Source organism: Myxine glutinosa, chromosome 1 (genome assembly GCF_964187855.1).
Source record: "Myxine glutinosa chromosome 1, kmMyxGlut1.1, whole genome shotgun sequence".
In the NCBI taxonomy this organism is placed as follows: domain Eukaryota; kingdom Metazoa; phylum Chordata; class Myxini; order Myxiniformes; family Myxinidae; genus Myxine; species Myxine glutinosa.
The window spans coordinates 404220471-404243319 of record NC_136261.1 but is presented as its reverse complement, the minus strand read 5'-3'; the positions used below and the strand labels follow the sequence as shown (position 1 = coordinate 404243319).

Here is a 22849-nt window from a genome sequence, read left to right as displayed (position 1 = left end):
TTCCGCTCACAAGTTTCAGACATTTACTTTTCAAGATATCACGCTCACAAGGTTTAGATATGGTGAAAGCCATCTTGGATTTTGACGTTGCGACCTAATTTTCAATAGGGTTCTTCCATATGCCTAGTTGCACCCACACACCAAATTATAATTGGGTCCTTCGCTTACTTTTATAACGATATTGCAGTGCACGTACACATGCACGCAGGGACGCACGGACTGAGGGGAAAACCATTGTCCCCCTTTCGCTCCGCGGTGCGACGGGGGACAATTACACCTTCCGGGATATTCTTTCTGTGGTCCAGGAACAAACTTGGATAAAAGAAAGGTGTGTGGCTGACAATCCTAAACCTTGTTCTCAACCTCTAAATAAGGTTGACGAAGTGTGTATGAAGCATGATATTGCTTATGGGAAGAGCACTACGTTGAATGAAAAACACAAAGCCGGCAGATAAATGTTGTATAATTTGTATTTGATACAAAATCCAACGTTGAGAGAGAAAGTTGAAAGGTTTATTGTGAAAAAATTGATGTGCTAAATTGAAACTTGGTCTTGGTTATCCAGGTGTTTCACCATGGACAGAGCCCTCAAAAAACTATAAAGCTCTAATGATGTCATCAAGACTGAGGTGCATTTGGCTGATGAATTGCATAAACCTAAAATCACAAAGGAAGATTTAAAAGAAGGAAGATTTATTCCAAAGGTGTTGATTACATCTGATCCGCCGATTTAATTGAACTAAATAATGATAGGGGATACAAATATGCTTTAACCGTTATTGATTTGAGGAGCAGATTTGCATGGGTTGTTCTGAAAAACAAAAGGGGTAATACTCTTATGTTAGCTTTCAGTGGAATATTTAGTTAAAGCAAAAGAAAACCAAAGAAGTTATGGACTGATGAGGGAACAGAGTTTTATAACAAAATATTTATGAAATTTCTTAAAGATAATGATATTACATTATACAGCACTTTTAAAGAAGGAAAAGCAGTTGTTATTGAGCATTTTGATCGCACTTTGAAAGAGAGATTATAGAAAAAATTTACACAAGTCGGTTCTCAACAATGGGTAGCTTTAATTCAGGGTATGGGAGATAATTACAATAATATAGTTCATTCATCAACAAAATCAAAACCATCGGAAACATTTACAAAATTAGAATATGAAAAGCAAATTAATTTGAGAAAGCCCAAGTTCAAAGTTGGTGATATTGTAAGAATATACAGATGGAAAAGTCATTTTGAGAAAGCTTATACAAAGAGATGGACTAATGAACTTTTTTAAATCATTGATGTAATGGATACAGTTCCTTGGACTTATAAATTATATGATTTGAATGGGGAAGAAATCTTGGGTTCATTTTATTCATTGGAATTACAAAAGACACAAATAAGCAGATAATGCTCTTGAAAGCAATGGGTTGGCACTTCAAAATCCTCTACTATACAACACATGTGGATTTATTATACATTTTTTTGATATATGTATGTCTATAGAGTATAAATTATTGATAAATGAATATACATCAATTTTTTCTGGAATGTAGTTTTAAAACAAATGATCCATGGTAGAAGAATTTTTTTCCAAGATTTGGCATTTGGGAAACGGAGGTTAATATTTAATCGTACAGAAAAATAAATTATATTAAACACCAAATGGGGAATTCTTCATTCCTAAAAAATATTCAATGGAAGATAAATTATCATTTGAAAAGTTATTCTGGGGTGAAACTAATTATTTTCAATGAGAACAGAAAATTAAAGCCCATAAGAAAAATATTACCAGAAAAGATAAAATTAAAAGGTTTTTTTTTTTTTTAACTCGTAGCTTGAATATTCAAACTATCCAAAATTTAGAAGTAATATATAATACATGACTCATTATACTTCTCCTTAACACCGATGTTCTGTCAATAGCCAAAATAGGTCTAACTAATTTTCAGATATCAATGGTTAAGGAATATTTAGATCTATAATTATCTACACACACGGTGAGCGCAAGGAGGACATGTGATATGTAATGGGGGACGTTCTTAGATCTGTGAACCCCAAACAGAATCGTCGACACTTCAGTCGAGGCTTAACTTTTTTGTTGGTGTGTGTGAGTGAGTAATATTATACCAACCCTAACCCAACCCAGCCCTAAACGCAACCCAGCCATAACCTCAGCCCCAGCCCTAACCCCCATATTCAAAATCCCAACATAATTTTTATTCCTCTTCTTCAAATTCTATCTTCCAAAGCTTTTAAGTTTGAAGTAGAAATGAAGAGGCAGAATTTTCCAGCATTTTCTTCCTTGGACTTTCTTGATATTCCTGAAATATATGTAAAAAAAAAAATTACTTATCTAATATTATAGCATACATATAATTTAATTTATTTTCAATGAACTGAACTTACCTATGAAACATCATCAAACAAAGAACAATGTTCATTGCTGTAGAATCCAAAGAGTCTCCAGGTTGAAACTTGTCTGTTGATCATCGGGGCCTTAGCTGCTTAAAAGGCCTTCAAGCAATTCAATCGTTTCACCCCCCACTTGGGGTGAAAGTAGTGTTGTTTTCATATTGCATCTCAGATACAATCTCCTATAACAGAAAATAATGTGTTAAATAATTTTTTTTCATTTAATACACATATAATAATCATGTATATTAATATCACTCACACACACACACACACACACACACACACACACACACACACACACACACACACACACACACACACACACACACACACACACACACACACACACACACACACACACACACACACACACACACACAAGAAAAACTCACCTTGATAGGGTCAATTGTTGAATCAATTTCATCCATTTGAAAATATATCTCATTAAAGCAGCCATTATGTGACAACTCTAATTCAAAATCGTCCTATTTCAACTCGAGGTCTGGATAGTTGTTCATTGCTGTGTGTATGATAAAGGCTTGAGAGAAAATGGCTTGGTGTGCGGAAAGAAATTATGCAATCTTGAGTCAGACAAGCCCACTTCCTGTACTTCCTGTTTTATAAGTTCATTCCTGCATTAGGGATAATTTCAGCACATCAAAGTAACATTTCAACTACGTTGACATAAAAATGGATTAATATTCAAGCAGTGTTTAAAAACAGTCAATTTAAAAAAAAAAATCCTAATTAGAGACATGTCACCTAACATATCAACTCAACAGCACCATCTGGTGGATAAGGACAAAGCACTTCAGTATATAATTGGGAGAATTGAAAATTGGGGAAATTATATAATTGAAAAAATTGAAAATAGAATTTAAAAAATTTGGAAAAATGAAAAATGAACCATGTTGGACCATAGTGGATCATGTTGAACCATCGTCAGGGCGCTGTGAGCAAGAAACAACAAAAACATACTACTCATGGCACCTGGAGGTCCCCATGAGCATCCCTTGGATAAAATCCTTGAATGGAATGATTGAAATCCTCAACAGTGACCAGGTAGGCTGTATCACTGTTTTGTAGACTGTGACATGAACTCACTCTCATCCCAAACCTTCCTTGTGATAAAACCTAAATCTCACTTCATGATGACGAAAACACACCTGGAAATGCATTCACTCACCTTTCTAGTCCATTTCATGAATCATTTTTGAACCATTGCATCGTATACTGCACCTTTACCATCGACCGTGACATGTAACAGGGCCTCAACTCAAGGCTTATGGAATAGTGACAGACTCCCCCTAAAAAATATATTTTCAACATTGCAACTTTTGTAATACGTTTACGATAAACAACACCTGTAGAAAAGAAATGGCCTCCAGCTCCTGGAATGCTGTGTCCATTGTGGATGTTCCTTGACATAGATCCTTCATCTGCTGCTCCAGGTTCTTCCTCTGCTTCCCAAGAAGAGAAAGCCTCTCCATTTTCCTCTTGTTGATATCTCTCTTCATCAGATCCACAGATTCATTCACAAATTGGCACACCAACGTCCGCTTTTCCTCCAACCTGTCCTCGGCATCCCTGCTGGAGTTCTGGGAGGAATCACTGTTTGATTTATTCAAAAATCAAGAAGAAACTTTCAGAGAAAACGTAGAAACTAGCAAAACGAACAATGGATTATGGCTGATAGGATCAGATCACTGGTAGCAAGAGTGGGTTTTGAAGGTAAAATGAAGTGGGCACTCTTATCTACAATACCTATTGAGTCCAGGAATCCAAGAGGAGATTTCAACCTTTAATAAGTCTAAATTGACATTTAAAGATTTAAATTTTTAAGCGGTGAAGCCGCTTCAATATTTGGCTTTGTCAGTCATCAAAAATGAAGACGACGAACCTTTGTAACCCACCGTGTTTAATTCTAGTGGGTTTTAATGGGTTGCAAAGGGGTATTCTAAGGGGTTCTAAAAGGTAATTCTAAAGGGTTTTAAAAGGTAATTATAAAGGATTCTAAAGGGTAATTCCAAAGGGTAATTCCAAAGGGTAATTCCAAAGGGTAATTCCAAAGGGTAATTCCAAAGGGTAATTCTAAAGGGTAATTCTAAAGGGTTTTAACGGTAATTCTAAAGGGTAATTCTAAAGGATAATTTTAAAGGGTTTTAAATGGTAATTCTGTAGGGTAATTCTAATGGGTTTTGTTCATTTTTAGGCTTTGCCTATTTCATAATAAAATGCCAAACTGAACCTCTTCATTCAGATACGGGTGTGATTTCCCCCCCCCCCCCCCAAAATTGACGCACATGGAGAAGCAAAGTGAAACTAGAAAATATAATTTGAAGCAAATGTGTTGATGGATATGGCCTCTGTCCATGTCATACGTTAACCCACCATCACATTTTAATGTCAAAGGTTACATAAACTAGAATGGCAGTCGATAGAGCGCATACATCACCATGCTGAACAGTTACAATTTGTATTCGACTGATAAGCCGAATCTGAATGTAATTCGGTTGTTCTTGTCACCTACCCAACTCATCCACCAAGTTTTGTCACAAACCGTCCATTTTAGAAATATCACGCTCAATTTTCATCCTATTAACTTGAAACCTAAACAGCAATTACATAGTGTATCGCTGATTTGGGAAACCAACTATTTAAGGGCAAAAGGTCAAAGGGCAAGCAAGTAAACGTCAAAAGTCAACTCGAGGTCAAAAAGATCAAAGGTCAACTCAAGGTCAAACTTCTAATATCAATTTTCATCTGAAAAAAAATGATCCATTTTAATCCAATTGACCCGAGCTTTGATCAAGATAGTCAATTTTCATCTTAAAAAATGGACAATTTGATGTATCCATGGTAACTTTTTATTTTGGTTAGTGGTGGATTTTGGAAATGTCGTGCTCTGCATGATGTCTTGTTTGTCTGTCTGTCTGTCTGTGTGTCAAGCGCTTACAGGTCACAATTTTAAGCTGATCTTCATGAACCTTCATCAGATGGTAGAGTTGGTCATAAAAAGCCTATTTTTTCAGGTCAAAGGTCATCTTGGGGTCAAATTTCTAAAATTGTCATTTTTCATCTGACAGACTTGAAAGTTGAACAGCATTTGCATATGGAGTCATTAAATTGGGAAACCAACTATTTTTGAGGTCAGAATGTCAAAGGCCACCTCAAGGTCAAACTTTGAATATCAATTTACATCTAAAAAATCATCACTTTTCATCCCATTAACTTGAAAATTTAAACAGCAATTACATAGGGCATCACTGAATTGGAAAACCAAATATTTTTGAGGTCAATAAATCAAAGGTTAAATCAAGGTCAAACTTCTAATATCAATTTTCATCTGAAAAATCATCAATTCAAATCTATTTGACTCGAGCTTTCATCAAGATCGCCAATTTTAATCTTAATGATATGGACAAGTTGATGTATCCATGACAACTTTTTATTTTGGGAAGGGATTTTGTATGTGTGTAGATTGTAGATTGTGTAGATTTGGGAAGTAGATTTTGCAAGTATCGTGCTATGCATGACGTCTTTCTTGCTTGCTGTACACCACTCCTTTCATATTCATCTCAAGGCACTGCACAAAAGGGAGCCTGGCGATGACGTGCGCTGAAAAGGAGTACCGTAAAACTTCGACTATAACGCGCCCCTGTGCAGAACGCACATCCCCAACTTGGACTTCTGGCGTGGTGTAAAAATCTATTGACATATATAATACGCACCCCCATTTCAGCACTCAAATGAAAAAAATATCGAAGTAAAACATGTTTTAACATGTCAAAAACGGCGAAGTCCATCTCCAACCACGACTGTTGGCCACAATTTCATAATAGTTGAACAGAGCGGTGCAAATGAAATAATATCACGGTAGGTCAAGGAACTAAATTTACGAGAGTCGTAAATCGTATCAATCACGATGTTTAGTTGTGGTTGTGAAAAGCCTAAACACAGCAGCACATATTAAATAAACGGCGGAAGTTGGATTAATTAAGATTAATAATTAAATAGAACTGCCACTTTGCAACTGCTGGCAGTGATGACCGGTTTCCTCCACCTTCCCGCTTTCATGCAACCCCACTTTCATTAGACATGCTTTGATACAACCCCCCTTGGTGGATACAACCCCGACAAACACACAAACACACACACACACACACACACACACACACACACACACACACACACACACACACACTTTATAACCCCACGTTCACATTATTATTATTTTTCCATCAATTTATCCCTTGATGATGCTCAAGAAATTTCATCCTGATCGGATGAAGTTTTGTACTTGTTTTGTTATATTTTGACGTCAAAATGGAGGCACCTATGACATGTTTTTTTTTCCTTCAATTTATTCCGAAATGATGCTCAAGAAATTTCATCCTGATCAGATAAAGTTTTGTACTTGACAAATTATGACGTCATAATGGAGGCACATTTGACATCATCATTCACAAGGCTTATTTTCAATGGATAGTTCTTTACAATGAGTATTGTCTCAATCTTTTTTACGCAGGACTTTTGGAGATATAGAGATGTAAAGTTTTTCAGTTTTCCCAAGATGGCGGCCATACCATGTGACCTGTGACATCATAATTATCCTGAAAACATTCTTAATGCACAGGCGCACCTGTGGTGAAAATTCCCTGTCAATCCGTGCAATGACTGCAGAAAAAGCGATTTTTATAGAACATAAACCTGAACATCGCAGAGACAGAATTATTTATAGTCTGAGAAGCCCATGCGAGGTTTCTTCTTCTTCAGAAAAGCACAACTCTGTGTGAAAAGCGATCGTATAAAAAAAAAGTCCGAATTTTGCCAAATCTGTTTTATTCATTTGTTAATATACCTCAACCATTGACAAATCTGGAACAATAATTTTATTTGAGGTTCAAATTACCCCGTGAGATCGTGTCGAACGATGCCTGCACGTCTGTACTTGTGATAAATAAATTAATTGCCCACACTCGAAGACTTTTCTTCTTCACGCAATAACTTCTAGCTTCCAGACCTCTGGAGAGGCTTCCAAGCCTCTCCTCAGTGAAAGACACATGAAAGCCCACTTGGAGTTTGCAAAAAAGCACCTTAAGGATTCTCATACTGTGAGAAACAAGATTCTGTGGTCTGATGAAACCAAGATTGAACTGTTTGGCTTCCATCTGGCCACTCTGCCATAAAGCCCAGATCGGTGGAGGGTTGCAGTGATGGTTGTCCTTCTGGAAGTTTCTCCCATCTCCACACAGGATCTCTGGAGCTCAGCCAGATTGACCATCGGGTTCTTGGTCACCTCGATTACCAAGGTCCTCCCCCGATTGCTCAACCTGGCCGGGCGGCCAGCTCTATGAAGAGTCCTGGTTGTTCCAAACTTCTTCCATTTAAGAATTATGGAGGCCACTGTGCTCTTTGGAACCTTCAATGCAGCAGAATTTTTTTTGTAGGCTTCCCCAGAACTGTGCCTCGACACAATCCTGTCTTTGAGCGGTTTTTGCTCTGATATGCATTGTCAGATGTGAGACCTTATATAGACAGGTGTGCCTTCCCAAATCATGCACAATCAATTGAATTTACCACAGGTGGACTCCAATCAAGGTGTAGAAACATCTCAAAGATGATCAAGAGAAATGGGAGGCACCCGAGCTAAATTTCAAGTGTCATAGCAAAGGGTATGAATACTTATGTCAATGTGATATTTCAGTTTTTTCTTTTTAATAAAATTGCAAAACTTTCTAAAATCCTGTTTTCTCTTTGTCATTATGGGGTATTGAGTGGAGATTGATGAGGGAAAAAATGAATTTAAACGATTTCAGCATAAGGCTGCAACATAACAAAATGTGAAAAAAGCGAAGGGGTCTGAATACTTTCTGAATGCACTGTGTAAGTGTTATAAATATTTGTTTGATTGATGCATTGTCTCCTTTGTAAATATTCCCTTGTTTGCTTTCTAATAGCCTGTTCTAAAGAAACTCATGTGTTGACTTAATATCTGTTGGTTTTCATTGTGGCATAGGGCAACTGAGGTTTAATTGGGCTTGGTAATCGCGAGAAACTATTACGAAACTAGTGGTCTCGCTCGGCCGAATAAGATTGCTTTCATGATCGTTGACATGGCACCCGCTCGTTTCCAGCATGCTTTCTATGGGAACACAAAATTTGGTGTGGAACCCAAAAGAGATCGGGGGCGACTGACGAGCGTGGTCTCTTGGAGAAACGCCATCCTCCTGGAGATAATTGGAGGTGATGTCCGTCACTACGGGAGCCAATGGCAGTCACTTAGTGTCAGGATCAGTAACCAGTGTGACATTCATCACAATATGTAATTATTTGGTGTTTGTTTTTTTTAATCTAAAGATTTTTCACAAACCATTATCATTATAACAGGATGTATTTTTTTCTACACAGGAGTAATTGTATTTACAAAGATACCCACAAAGCTAAACTAACAAGCATTCTGAGTATTGCGCTGCAATACATGTCCCCTACCGGCAGTCTGTTGTCCGGAAAACTGTTGAGGAAATTACCAAGGGTTAATTACCCACAGGTTCTGAATCGTTCCCAATCGCTAATTACCTCAGGATGGGCTCACCTGTGATTCGCACTTGGGACTTCGATTTATACACCTTGCAGACAGGTCAGCAGAAGCACGACAAAATAAGTTGTTGATAAAGAACCTTTCGAGTCGCTAAATATCAGTAATTTATTATATTTTCCGGTTCACGATCAATGATCGATGTGTATATATATATGTTGCTCGGCTTGGCTCCGCCCCTACCGAAAGCGCAAGCTGTGTCGCGCTTTTGACGTTCGCAGACGAGGTTGAGGGCGCGCGGTGCGGCTTGAGGAGAACTCTAGAATAAACAAGAGATATCCATTTTTTTTATATTTCCATTTAATCAACGATATCTGCCAAACCACGTGCCCTATCACAAATTCCAAAAGGACATTTTAGTAGACTGACACGCTGAACAGATCTGTGAAGTTTCCCCTCGATTGCATCAAAAATGACGGAGGAGCTCGGTTTTAAAGGTTCATGCTTAAAAACGTCATAACTCAAACCATGTGACGCATGACGTCATGCTCGCTGACATTTTTGTTCGTCAGGGGTATGCGATTCTGCCTGCAAAGTTTGGCCTCGATCTGTTCAGCCGTTGCAGGGAAAAAGGGGGTTTTCATGAAAAACAATATCGCGGCCAAACCACGTGACCTCTGACGTCATAATTACCATTAATATATTCTCCAGACCGAGTCCCCCCCCCCCCCCCCCGACTGTGAAAATTTGATCTCAATCGGTTCTATTATTGCAGAGAAAATCTTTTTTAAAGGAAATTAAAACTTAAAATGGCACCGAGTTAAGGATCATCAGAATTATCAGAATTCCCAAAGTTCAAAGTGCCATAACTTTGTCAAAAATGATCGAAACGTCGTGAAGTTCGAACTTGACCTGTACCTTATCATGAGGAAACCATGTGCCAAGTTTGAAATCATTAGCATTAAGCGTTTAGAAAAAAAGTCCGGAAAACTGTTCTTTGCGTGACAGACTGACGGACGGAGGGACGGCATGCAAACCTATAGTCCCCTCCGGTGTACACCGGTAGGGGACTAATAATTATATACACCCTTAGGTGTTGTCTCCTGATCTTCTCCTTGGGGTGCTGGGGTAAGAGGGGGTTGGGGGGGGGCGGGAGGATGAGGTTGGGGGTGGGAGACGATGGCTCACACATGCACATACACACATGCAATTGTTGGATGAATTGTTGTTTGCTTCATTCTGCTTGCATTCTTATTTCTCTTCTGAATCTTTTGTTATCGTACATCCCATCACAAAACAACCACGACTTACTGGAAGAGAAACGTAATGGCGAGACTGAGCACCTCCCTCGGGTGCATTCCATTTTTAAATGGGGAACGGGGTGGGGGCACGTGACTATTTCCAAGTTTCCAAGAACATGCATTCCTTGGTGATTCCCACCTCTGTTTCCTCTTCCTCTTCCTGAACCTGCTGTAGTTGGGATGCCACGCTCTCCATTGACTGTGATACATGAGGATACTTTGCAGCCAAAACACCCTGTACTGCACAGAATAAAGAAACAACAGAAGTGAAGAATCGTGAACCTCTGTGGTTAATTAAAAAGGAAAATCCTGCACAAAAATAGATAAATATAATTTATACATTTGTGAGAAAAAGCACAGTGAAGAAGATGGGAACTTTTTAAAACGTTGTAATCTCTTTTTCTTTAACTCTACAGCTGTACAAGAAAAAGTCCCAAAACGACATGAACCACAAAAACTGTTTCTCAACTGTATTCAAGGTCGACGTTTGGTGGAGCACTGAATCTGTCATGATTACGTCACTATACATTGAAATAATTATTTAATTATGTGGCAGGTAGCTGAACTGAGAGTATATAACGTCACTGCCTTTTTTCACTATTTAAGTTGGAAGATTGAACGTTTTTCTGGGCCATGAATATTCTTCCTTATTCCAAAACAAACTCGGTTTCTTGTGGTGGATTCTGAACCCTCATCATGTTAATGTAAAATCAACAATTTCACCTTTTTATCAGTTGATCACATGAAAAGCTTATTCATTCCCAGTTACGGCTTGTACAGGTGAATTATCAACAACAGCACATGATAAACAATTCTGATGAGACACTCACTCTCAGAAATGTCACATTTGTGAGTAATATTCCACCACCATAACGTAACAAGCTGATCAGAAATGGATAATTGATAATGAGAAAGTGAAAAAATAATTTAAAAAAACAAACTAAAAAAAAAAACAACGGGGCCAAAACTCAAGCCTAATACATTTTAAAAAACTAGATGTTATTCATAGAATACTTACCCTGCGCAGTCAACTTGGTGCGAGCCAACTCTTCTGATTTTGAACGTTTATTTTTTCTTTGATCCAATATGGCTGCCAGACCACGTGAGCGATTACATCATAAATTTATATTCTCTACTATAATTGTTGCAGAGATCACACTAAGTTTCAAACTCATCAGACAAAGCATTTCCCGTCAAATTATGACATCATAAATACGCCACCAATGACGTCATCGTTAACACCTATTCTCCATGCGGAGTTCTTTACAATGAGCAACGTTTCAATTTTTTCCATGGAGTGATTTTGGAGATAAAGACGTGTAACGTTTTTCAGTTTTTCCAAAATGGCGCCTGTACCACCTGTGACGTCATAATTATCATTAAAAACTGAGGATTTTTTTAAATACTGATCAGGTGAAGCGTTGTACTTGATGACCCGCAACCGAATGCCTTCGCGAGCGCAGTGTAATAAAAACAGTTTGGATATAATACATACAATAACTATTTTCACGAATTTACTCACCTTTAGTTCAGAATGAGCAACCTCTACACCAACAATGTTGTGTGTTCCGATGCTCTTCACCCATGCACGTGACGCACATCAAGCTCCCATCATCCTTGCAATGGAGTAGGATTGGCTTTCCATGCTCAATGCATCTTATTTCCTCAATACTCACTTCTGGATCCACCAGTTTGTGCCCTTTCTGTTGATGAGGTTTAAGGTGTTGCTCACAACAGAGTATCTCACAAGGTACACACCTCTTCACTGCCTCTCCATTACAAACCTCACAATGACTCTCGGTGCACCCAGTGTCCCCAGTGCCTCCCTCCTTCACATTCACAATATTTTCCATTAAATAGGCAATGGTCACATTCTTCCTGAGTTTTGTTTTTTGTGGAAAAACCTCACGGCAATTTGGACAAACACAATCTTCTTCCCTGCTCTCCCAGTGTTTTTCGATACACACACGACAAAACGAGTGGCCGCATGGCAAAGTAACAGGCTCCTTGTATATTTGAAGGCACACTGAGCACATGAGTGCATCCAAATTATCTCCCATATCAGAGGAAGAAGAAGCCATCTCCTGGGGATCAGTGTAGAGTGTGAAGCAGAGTTGGAATAAAACCTGCAAATGGAGATTAAAAAGAAGAAAAACAAGCTATTGAAACTGCAACTATATTTAAATAAATAACTAGAGCACATACCTCTGCATACCTCATTAGAATGCATACCTCCACCAGGCTGAACAGTTCATACATTTTGTACCCCAGTGATGGGCTGGATCTGTCTCCGGACCTCAACCAAAATCTAATCGGCTTGTTGTTGTCACCTACCCAATTCATCCACCACGTTTTGTCATAACTCACCCACAACTTTTTGAGGCATTATATTGTTGCGGTTTTGAGAACCCCTCACTTGTAAATACTTGTAAATAATTCTTGTAAATATTCAATCATTTAAAAGGTAAAGATCGCACCCGAGATAGTCCACAAGCAACACGTAGGTCACCATAGGACTTTAGTTATTTCCTTAATATGTGTTTCAGATAAGGCTGTGTTCCCAATAGTTGCGTCTGCGTTGCATTAATTAAATAAGATAGGTCCTTTTCAATTCCATTCATTTTGCGGCTTGACTCTCTCCAAATTGTGGTACGCGCCTTGCCAGCAGCGTTCACTCGCCCCGGCCGCCATTATGCACGCGGTCAAGCCGGAGAAGAAGGGGGCGGAGCGCCCAGAACGAGGTGTAACCCTGTCATCGACCCGTAAGGGGCAGAGCCGGTGAGCCCTCGCTAACCAACCAGGGCTGAGGTGAGCTCACCGGTGGGCGGAGTGCGAGAGTATGCGGCTTGATTTCAAAGCGCACTATATAAGCGCAAGCGTGGCACCTTTACACAGAGAAGTGCTGAGACAGAGAAGTGCTGAGAGGAGGGGGTGCTAAGAGAAAGAAGAGAGAGAGGGCACGCAGAAGAGAGAGACGTGGGGGTGCTCGCATTGCTGCAAAAGGCTGAGGCCCTCTAGACCCCTATTGTTGCCGATTGTTGAGCTCGTTTGTACCAGATGCGCGAGGAATCATTTCGCGGCGCTGAACACCTGAGAAGCTGAGTAAGGAGCTCACGAGCAGAGAACTGTGCATACGGACTTGCGAAGGGCTACCCCCCCCCCCCCCCCCGCGCCATATGTAAGGTCCGATCGCGCGCTAGGACACGCAAGCTGCCTCCCATTCTTCAGCCTGGACCGGAGCCGGACCTCAACGCCCTACCATCTGCCTGGACCTTCAACGCCCTACTATCTGCTTGGACCCTTCTCCTCCTACCACTACCCTCCCGTGTAAGTCTGTTTGTTCATCCTGGGGTTAAGTAAGACTGTATAGGTAATGTTGCCCTGTGTCCTGCTTCTTCTTCTTCTTCTTCTTGTATATTCTTTCCCTTTCGTTTCCTCTTTGGGTTTTTGTACATAATTAATAAATCATATTTGTTCTTCCTTTACTTTGGTTTCCTCTCCATTCGATCGTCTTCATCCTTTCTCTCCATTGAGTACCTGTGGCACGATTTCGGAACCGCTCTGGATCGGGTTAGTCTTTTGTTAATGGCTCGGGCTTCGGATTGCTAAACCGCTCGGCAATTTCCATCTTGTCCGCGGTCCGAGCGGGAGTCATCTCCTGCTTTGCGGTCGGATTGGCACTCAGGTATTTGGGACTCCATTGACCAATTACCCTGGACAATCTCGATCGGAAAGGAGCGTTATAATTTCCAGGATCGGGGGACGGCCAGCTTAAAAGACAAGGGGATTAACCCCCCCCCCCCATTGGTAAGGGGAGCGCCGACCCCGAATCCGCAACAATATATATAGTATTTGGTCCCATCCCTGAATGATGAAGTCACTTTAATTAAAAAATTATTGTATCCGGATTTGAATCCAGATCTTCACCAAAATCGAATCAATTCTTCATCTCAAACCCAACTGATCCACCAAGTTTCGCCTGAATCCGGCCTTAGCTTTCAGCTTCAAAATTCGTTATTATCTCTCTATCTCAACGGTGAAGAATCATCTATCTATAATTCCAGTAATCTCTGTTTGTACGTTTGTACGTTTGTCTGTGACCGCTGTTTCTCGATAACTACCGGTCCGATATACTTGAAACTTGCCAGGTATATTGCTAGGGACCCGAGGATGTGCCTTTTCAAGGTTTTAAATTAATCGGAGAAGTACTTACCGAGCTATGTCCAAAAAACGCTTCAACCAATCAGAGAGCAGCGAGCTATCGCGTGTGCCGAACGTGGCGAACACACTCTGCCTCGGACGGCACATTTGACAGCGTATTCATTTATTTCACGTTGGAAAACTATGTTGCCGCTATGTTGGCGTTAAACTATGTTTTAAAACTAATGAAAACCATTTGGGATTTGGGGTGGATTGTCACTGTACTCGCAAGCCGTTCGCCGTTCGCTTTGGCGTTGCGAATGAACCAAAACATTTCATGGACCAAACCATTTCATGTAAAGCGTTCGCCGTTCGCTTTGGCGTTGCGAATGGACCAAAACATTTCATGAACCAAACCATTTCATGTAAATAGAGGGGGGGGGATATAATTTTAGATATATATATAGTACGGGCATTGGCAAGGAACGGGCACCCACGTACGGGCAATGCCCTAGTTTTTTAAAATTCTTGCATTCAGATCCCGTTCCGGATCTTGACCAAACTCGAATCAACTTGTCCTTGCCAGACAACCAAACAGTGAAACACCAAATTTCGTCTGAATCCATCTATTATGGTTTGAGATATAATGCTCCCAAACAGACAGACTGGGGTGAAAACATGTCCTCCATCCACCTTCGGTGATGGAGTATGGAGGTAACAATTTGGTGAAGAACAATTATCATTCAGGGTATTAAAGTGTGTGTGTGTGTGTGTGTGTGTGTGTGTGTGTGTGTGTGTGTGTGTGTGTGTGTGTGTATGTATGTATGTGTGGGGGGGGGGGTAGCACCCAGCTCCCCCTCGTCTCCCCCTCCGCCCAGGAAGAAACCCAGGAAGCACTCAGAACTGTTCACACGAGGTTTATTATATGAGCCCTAATATACATGCATGGAATATCTCAGTCTATGAGCCAAGGGGACAGTCCCCGGTGCGCAGCAGCACGACCCACATTAGCGAGAAGCAAAGTCGCGCTATGCACAATACACCAAGGAAACCTCGATGCCATACACGGAAATCTTAAAGTTCTCCCCGCCACACCCGGTCATATACATACTAACATAGTCCACAACATTTCCCCCCACCCCCTCCCCTCATCCCATACTGAGAAATCAAAGAGGTGGTCGAGACAGCTTGAGAGAGACAAGGACATTGGGAGAAAGACAAGATTGCTTGGCCACCATAAAGTAATAACAACTCATTTCAGCGGAAGAAATGCTTACACTATTTTGGCCTTGACAGCGATAGGGCTGGAGGGGAAACAGAGAGACAATATACAAACATGTCTGCTTCCCGCGCAGCACGACCCCCCAGTAAGGTTGTCTGGGATGGAACGCAGTGCTAAATGGGCCATTACTCAAATTGAATGTCATTTATGGCCTTAGACTGCCCTCCAGAGGATTGGGAGGGTATAGCGGAGAGAAATACCCATTATCCAGGCGCACCTGGGCTTGGGAGTAACGAGTAAACTAATCACTGCCACCACATGTGCATGTATGTGTATGTGTATGTGCATGTGCGTGTATGTGCATGTGCGTGTATGTGCATGCGCGTGTATGTGCATATGCATGTATGTGCATGTGCATGTGCATGTATGTGCATGTGCATGTATGTATGTGCATGTGCATGTGCATGTATGTGCATGTATGTGCATGTGCATGTATGTATGTGCATGTGCATGTGCATGTGCATGTATGTGCATGTATGTGCATGTGCATGTATGTATGTGCATGTGCATGTGCATGTATGTGCATGTATGTGCATGTATGTGCATGTGCATGTATGTGCATGCTTGTGCATGTGCATGTATGTGCATGCTTGTGCATGTGCATGCATGTGCATGCATGTGCATGTATGTGCATGTATGTGCATGTATGTGCATGTATGTGCATGTATGTGCATGTATGTGCATGTGCATGCACGTGCATGTGCATGTGCATGTATGTGCATGTGCATGTACGTGCATGTGCATGTGCATGTGCATGTATGTGCATGCGCATGTACGTGCATGTGCATGTGCATGTATGTGCATGTGCATGTACGTGCATGTGCATATGCATGTGCATGTGCATGTACGTGCATGTGCATGTGCATGTGCATGTGCATGCATGTGCATGTGCATGTATGTGCATGTATGTGCATGTGCATGTGCATGTGCATGTGCATGTATGTGCATGTGCATGTGCATGTGCATGTATGTGCATGTGCATGTGCATGTGCATGTATGTGCATGCATGTGCGTGCTGAGACCCTCTAGGCCCTATTGCCGGTTGTGGAGACGCAGAGCTGCCAGCTGCTGTTCGCTTCGAGCACGGAACGTGGACCTCGACGGTGTGGAATTGCCCGGACCTTCCTGCCCTGCCATCGGCTTGGACCTTCTCCTCCCTCCAGTGATTCCTGCCATCATTTCCCCGTGTAAGTGTGATTGTTCGTCCGTCTTTCATGTTGTCTTGGGGTATTAATTAAGACTGCCATATATAAGCTAATCATTGCACTATGTCTCCTGCTCCTTCCATTGCCTTGTAAATCATCTTTCTTTTCCTTTCTGCTTAGTGTGTATAAATAGTAATAAATCTTGTTATTCCCTACTTGGTCTTTACTTCTTCAGGCTCTTTCGGTCGCTTTAGAGGTTTCCATATTGAGTGTACGTGGCGCGATTCGGCCAACGTTCAGGATCGGGTTTAGTGAAGGCTAATGACTCGAACTTTGGGTTGCTAAAAACCGCTCGGCAACTAACTAGACCATCCAAACCGGGGTTCGAGCGGTACTTGTCTCCCTAGTCTGCGGAGGGACGGATAAAGGTATTCGGGATAGACCCTGGGCCCATAACCCTGATCCGTTCCATCCCGCGGAATAGCGTTACAAGCACAAGGACTGGGGAGACGGCCAGCTTAACAAGACAAGGGGCTAATCACCCCTTGCTAACGGGAGAGCCATCCCCCGTATCCATAACAATTGGTGTCAGGAGTGGGATTCGAACCTGGGACAAAATTTATTTAGCCCAAATTTTGGACACCAATTGTACTATTGGCCGTAACAATTGGTGTCTGGGAGTGAGATTCGAGGCCCGAACCAAATTTTCTATCACATCAAAAAAAAATTTGGTCGAAATTACGAGCGGCCGAAATTTTGTTTAACATCCCAAATTGAGTCGTGCCATGGACAATCAAGGCGATCGGATGCAGGTGGGTGAGCTAGAAGAGGGGTTAGGGGTAACCCAGGACCACAGGGAAGAAATTGAGGAGACCAATGAGGAGGTGGTTGAGGGAGTATCAGGCGCACAAAATGGCGCCCTCGCGCACGTGGTTGAAGAGGCACAAAATGGTCGCGCTGCGGCAGCCGAGACCGCAGCGCTGGGGAAATTGGACCTCTTCGCGGCGCAGATGATGGGGGTATATGGAAAGAATGGGTGAGCGAATGAGGGACGAAGCGAGGCCTAATAGTGAGCAAATGAGGGACGAAGCGAGGGCTGATAGTGAGCGATTGAGGGGCCAAATTGAAGCAATAACAAACGAAATGAGGGCCGATAATGAGAGACTGGCGGAGAGGGACAGAGACCGTGGGTTGAGCGAGCAGGTCCCAGGGGTGCACGAGGAGGTAACGCGGGTCGAGAAGCACTGGTTGGGTGAAGTGGAGGAAAGCGCGGGTACAATGACGGGTGTAGAGATCGCGACCCGGGGTATGGCACAGCCGGCGACCGCTGAGGTAGGAGAGAAAATTTTATTAAAGCCAGCAGTCATTGTGGCGAATAAAGAAAAAGTGCTGGGAATTAAAATTGAAGAGACGACGGAGGTAGCCCGGGAATTGCAGGGAGAAATGGATTATGCTCAAAGTCCCTGCTCACATGACGATGCTGTGCTTAACCCGAATGGAAGTTTGCAGGTGCGCGTGGAGAAAAGGATCCCCCAGGTGAGTCGTGCTGTGTATTGTGCGGGGAGATTTTGTAGAAGGATGTTTGGCGACAAGAGAATTGTCATGCGATTGGGATCGATATGGCACCCGGGCGTTGGTGAAGGGTCCCGTGTGAGTGGAAATAGCACGCGTGTGAAAAAAGTGTGCGTCAAGGGGTGAGCATGTTACGAAGCGCGAGTGTGAAACCGAGTGCGAGCGAGAATGCACGTCGGGGTGTACGGAGTGTGACACAAGGAGTGAAAGCGATACGGAGTGTACGTGCGAGGGTGAGTGTGACACGGAGAGTAAAGTGGTGGTGGAACATGTGCGAGGAAGCACACCTGAGTTGGTCATGGCGTGGGTGTGGGAGAGCCCATCTGAGCGCGTTAGTGGTTGGATGCAAGAGTGCATGCCCATGGTGAGTGGTACGGAGTACGTACCGAGGGAGAGTGCGCAAGATGGTGCGCGAGGTGTGTTAAGGGAGTGTGCGAATGGCGAGTGTGCGCGAGAGGTGTGGTGTGTAACAGGGAGTGCGTTGGTGGAATGGACGGAGTGTGTGGAATGTACGGACGGCATTGGAATGCTGGGTTTTGTGAGTGTCAAAAGGGTCGCGTGTGCGTGTGGGCATGCGAGTAAAGCATCGACGTTGAACGGGGTAGCGTTTAGGGCGACGGATAGCCGATGCGAGCACTCGGGGCGCGGTGCGCTTTGTTGGATGCCAGGCCCGGCGCGGATCGATGCTGCGTCGCTTCTCTTCGAAGCGTCGTTGCCGATTCGGGCTTGGCCCCGCCCTGCACGGTCGAGTCCGAGCCTTGTCGGGCGAGGCGACCGGTCCGGTTCAAGGGCGAGTGGGAGGAAGCGGAACGGTGCCCCCTGGCGGGGGCGGGGTTCCGACCGGGCGAGCCTTGGTCATCTGGCCCAGGACCGCAAGGTACCGCGCCGAGATGGTGCGTGGAATCTCGGCCCGACCAAACCACCTCCCTTGAACCGAAAGTCAGACGGATTCAACCTGCAGGCGACCAAACCACCCGAATTCATTGCTCGGCTTTGCGAAGCCGAGTTTTAATGATGTGACGACGCACCGAGGCTCAGATAAAGCGGACTGTGATGATGATGATAGTGTTTTTGGTCCGAAATTTAAAAAAAGTGAATAGAATTGGCAGTAATTGGAAAATTTTTGATTGGTTGCAATTGGATGAGCCAAATTGGTAGTGGGAGATGCCCGATGTGGTGGGATGGCAACTCTGCCATCTCTCACAGCGGGGGCAAAGGAGCAATAGATTTATGGGGTTGGCAGTGAAAACTAGCCCGGGAGGGTTAGGATAATGAGAGGGATCGAGAGAAACGACCTTAGGTAACGGTAAGGTTAGGTAGTGACAATGATACCTGTAGTGGGGACGCAGGTAGATTAGTTTGGATGATAATGACGTGGTATGTGCTTAGTTTAAAGGGAAGATGGGGAGCACTAAGTTAGCAGGGCAACAGGTAGTTCAGATGATGCCGTGTGTATGGTTAAAAGGTGTGATTGCACAGGTGTGCAACTGAACAGGTGTATGGAGCAGTGTTTGAGTGAGTGATAGTGATGTGTATTGTGCTGACCAAATGGTCCAGGAAGGAAGGAGGGTGCAGGTGGCACCAGGTGTGATTGCACAGGTGTGCAACGACAGGTGAATGGAGAACAGGTGTATGGAATAAATGGTCTGGAGTATATGGAGTATTGGAATGGATGGTCGGGGAGCGAGTATGGTGGAAACTGTGGAGTGGAGTGGATGGTGCGAAGGTGTGGATGGCGGAAAGGAGGATGGACCCCATCACGAATACCTGGGGAGGGTAGTGTAAGAGTTAGGTAGAGGGTACAGGTAAATTGTGGTTGGATATTGGCATCTGTGGTGCGGGTAGTTGCACAGGAGTGTAGTGATGGGTGCATTAGTGTCGTGGAAATGGCTGGGCGTGTAGCCTGTTAGTGTGTGTGTAGTTAAATGGACACTCCGCCACTGTTAGGATGTCGGCCAGGTGAGGCCGCAGGTGGGCTCTGGGAGCCGGTAGTTGTTGTGGATGGGGCCCGAGGATCCGGAGGATGGACCCGGGTAGCCCAGTGCCAGAGGGCACCAAGGGGTGACAGAGCCAGGAGGGGCCTTCCCCAATTAGATAGGTTAGGGTGAGGGGCTAGGTAAGCTCGGGTGGCAACTGCAGTGGTGGAGGTGTGCAGGTGGGTAGGCCTGCTGGGAGAGCTACATGCCCCAGTCCTGAAATTGTGCAAGGGCACAGGGAGTTGCATCGGGGGAGTGAGACCCCAAATTGAGGAAGCACCACAGTTTGGTCAATGGGAATTTGGTTCTTACAACCACATAGAGTAAGATGGCCAATGGTTTGGCAGGGAAAGACACCGGGTAGTGTAAAAGTGTGTTAATGTCATTTAGATGATAGTTAGGTTTGAAATCTCCTTGCACCATCTACATCCACTCACCTGAGGTAACGATGGTACTCCACACCATGCCATGGTTTGTTGATTTTTATTATTTTTGGTGCAAATGTTTGGATTGTGAGACGCATCATGACGTGGGTGTGACATTGTGCTGATGTTCCATCTCTTCCTCCTTATGAGGATTGATGACGAATTGGGTGATGACAAATTTTGATTAGTGGGATTGTGAAGACGAATTTGGTATGGGGGAAATATGGGGAAGACGTGACAGTAGTGACGAATTTGTAAATGTGTAGATTGTTGTAAATATGGGGTAAGGGCAAGGGTAGAGTCGGTGACAGGGGGGGGTGACGTACGGTAGGGACGAGCTTTTCTCACTTCGCTCTCCGTACGCACTTCGCCTTGTATTGCCTTGTTTGATGTGTACCCTTGTGACCATACCCCTCGCTCACCTGTCTTTTCCCCCCTTTGTCTCTCACCCGAGGACTGTGCGCCACTGGGCGTTGAGGGGAGCGTGCGGAGGTCGTCTTGTGTGCCAGGACCCTCGCAACCAGCATGCATTGCATTGATGTACCACTTTATGGACCGCTGTTCTGTGGCCAAGTACCACTTGATGGACCCCAGGTTCTGGGGCAGGGCACCTCTGTAGGAGACCGGCCATAGTGGCCAGGGAATCTTGCTTGCGGACCTCGTTAAAGTGGCACCTATGCCAAACAGGTGGACCACCCTTTGTTGGCCCCTGTGGCCCTAAATAAAAATGGACACGGTTTGTGCTTTTTATATTTCCAAGTAGGCCGCATGAAGCAAGAAGACATCGGGAAGAACATTGGCCCAGCAGCGAAGGAGAAGACCACCACCAGTGGTTTTTTTTGTGTGTTTATTACAAACAGTAATGACTGTGCACTGGTTGGTGCGGTTGGTGGTTGGTGCTTTTGGGTGCTTTGGTGTTATTGGTACTGGTGCATCGATGCAATGCGTGCTGTCTCCTCCCTCCCAACAGGAATTTCCTTCTCTTTGTTTCCCTAAAAAGAAAAAAAACACAGGTCCTGGGTTGCGTTGTAAATAAGGAATCACGTCACTGTAAATAATGCTCCCCACCGTAAATGTATAGTTTGAAAACAATTCCGTAATTCGGTTATCCTGTGGGCGCAAGTCTGTTAGGCAGGGTGCAATGCAGCAGGGGGACATATTTATTTGTGTTTTAAAATTGTCACACTCAGGGTCAGGTTAATTGGAGAGGGAATTACACCTACGTGTCACACTAAAAGTAAAGTTTTATAGGCCCGAGACGGGCCTGAAGGAAGGAGGGTGCAGTGTAACGAATTTGAGAAGTGTAACGGATTTGAGAAGTGTAACGAATTTGAGAAAGTGTAACGAATGTGAGAATTATGGTTTTGTTGTGTGTAACTGTCACCCTCCGTAATGTAAAGAAAGGTCGAAGCTCGTCCTCTTAGTTAATTCCATAAACCTACACACAGGACACCATATATCCTTTTAAATAGTTAGTCCCTATTCTCTGTAGGTTAAGGATGTGTTTCCCAATAGTTTGACTCTTCATTGCACCGAATTAAATAAGAGTTGGCCCCTCCGACGCCCCATGGCAGCTCCCAAGTGCCAGGTTTGCCAGGTTTGCTGCAATTGACTCTTTAGCCACTTTGCTGCATTTGCATCTCCCATCCACTTTGCTGCATTTGACTCCATTACGCACGAGGTAACGACGAAGAAGAAAGGCGGTCTCCACCTCGTCATAGAGGGGAGGAGTAAGTCGGCCCCGCTCATCCAACCCAGAACAAGGGGTTTGGCTTGAGAGGGCGGAGAGAGAACACTTGGGGGAGGTTCGCAAAGGTTGAAGGGCGGGGCCTATAAAACCCGCAGCGCAACGCTCCCCACACAGAGATGAGCTTTTTGGAGAAGATTGAGGTCCTGGAGAAGTCAGAGTCCTGAGAAAAGATTGAGAGGTCCGGAGAAGATTGAGAGAGAGGTGCGGCAGATGCGCGATCCAGCTAAAGCAGCCAAGAGAGAACGAGACGTGAGGGGGTGCTGATACTGAGCAATACGCCGAGACACTCTAGGCCCTATTGCCGGCTGTGG

The 22849-nt window shown here is 43.6% G+C and overlaps 1 long non-coding RNA gene across 1 annotated transcript; it reads right to left on the bottom strand.

Moving 5' to 3' along the window:
• Positions 1 to 1062: 1062 nt before the first annotated feature.
• On the bottom strand, positions 1063 to 3002 carry LOC137417474 (uncharacterized). Its single transcript, XR_013621902.1, has 3 exons — positions 2802 to 3002; positions 2401 to 2588; positions 1063 to 2315 (listed from the first exon to the last, which is right to left on the bottom strand). It is a non-coding gene; the product is annotated as an uncharacterized LOC137417474 (long non-coding RNA).
• Positions 3003 to 22849: the final 19847 nt, after the last annotated feature.